Source organism: Pundamilia nyererei, unplaced genomic scaffold (genome assembly GCF_000239375.1).
Source record: "Pundamilia nyererei isolate P.nyererei 1_Seehausen unplaced genomic scaffold, PunNye1.0 scaffold00020, whole genome shotgun sequence".
In the NCBI taxonomy this organism is placed as follows: Eukaryota; Metazoa; Chordata; class Actinopteri; order Cichliformes; family Cichlidae; genus Pundamilia; species Pundamilia nyererei.
Window position 1 is genome coordinate 56,427 of NW_005187421.1, and position 1,224 is coordinate 57,650.

Consider the following 1,224-nt stretch of genomic DNA (forward strand, 5'->3'; position numbering starts at 1 on the left):
CTTAACCTTTTTCTTTTCTTTTGCAGCCTAGTGAGCTGTAAGATTAACTACTGACTGTAGCCATGCAGTAAAACACAAAAAACTTGCATGCATCGTGTTGTAACAAGTATTTACAGTTCAGCTAGTGTTACAGAAAATGCATGAATATACTTTTATATGTGGTTTGAGTTTGCTGCCAGTGAATGTAGATTAGAAAGCAGTCTATTGTACTTATAGCAATGGTATTATTATATTCAATTGACAATTTTAATTTCAATGTGATCACTTCTACTTTATTATATATAACAGCATTAAACCTGGAGACACTTCTTTAGGTAATTCTTGGTATATTGAGTATCTGAAATTAATCTGCCCACGCTGAATAATCTATGTTTCCATGTGCACACAGCTTAGATGTCATGCACATTTAAATTAATATTTATTAAAAACAAATTTGTTGTCCTTTGCATTGTGACATCTTTTTAGATTACTGGATTTTTAGGTCTGCTTTTATTCTATTGCTATTTTAACCTTACAGTATATGATTTTATCTGATCTTATATACTGTCTTTGAATGCTGTGTAGACAATGTGCTTTATTTGATTGGATTTTAGTGTCATTTTTACTTTGGCTATATATTTTAATGTGTAGCACTCTGGTTGTCTGCCTTGTATGAAATGTGATTTTAGTGAACACACAGTAAGTACAACTTTTATTTCAGTTCCATATTTAACTAGATACTTCACCTCTAAATGCAAGTTCAGGTGTCTGTACTTGAAATTAGATTTATTGTTAATATAAGGATGACATATTACAAAAGGAACACAAATCGTATTGCCAACTTTGACTTTCTGAATCTTTTTGGTTTTCTCAGCAGGGACAAAGAATCCTTCTCACATTTCAGAAAATAACTTGTCAACTTTGGACCATTTAAATGTCGTGGTAAATATTCTACTTTTTCGCACATTACAATTCAACATTTTGTCTCTGAATTTTAATATGGCAGCGTTGACTTGAGCCCCAGATACATAGACCTAAAACCAGTTGGTGACCCTGTGGCAAACCACTGGTTGCTAGGGAAAATGTATATTCCCTGTCTGATTTGTGAGTCATTGCCGGAAGTTGTTGCCAAACACGAGGTGAAACTGGTCACAAAGAAAACCTCCTTGCAATAGAGATTGACAGACCACGTGATTTTCGCGCATTGCATGCCGGGAACTCGTGGCAAAACAATCCAAGTACCGC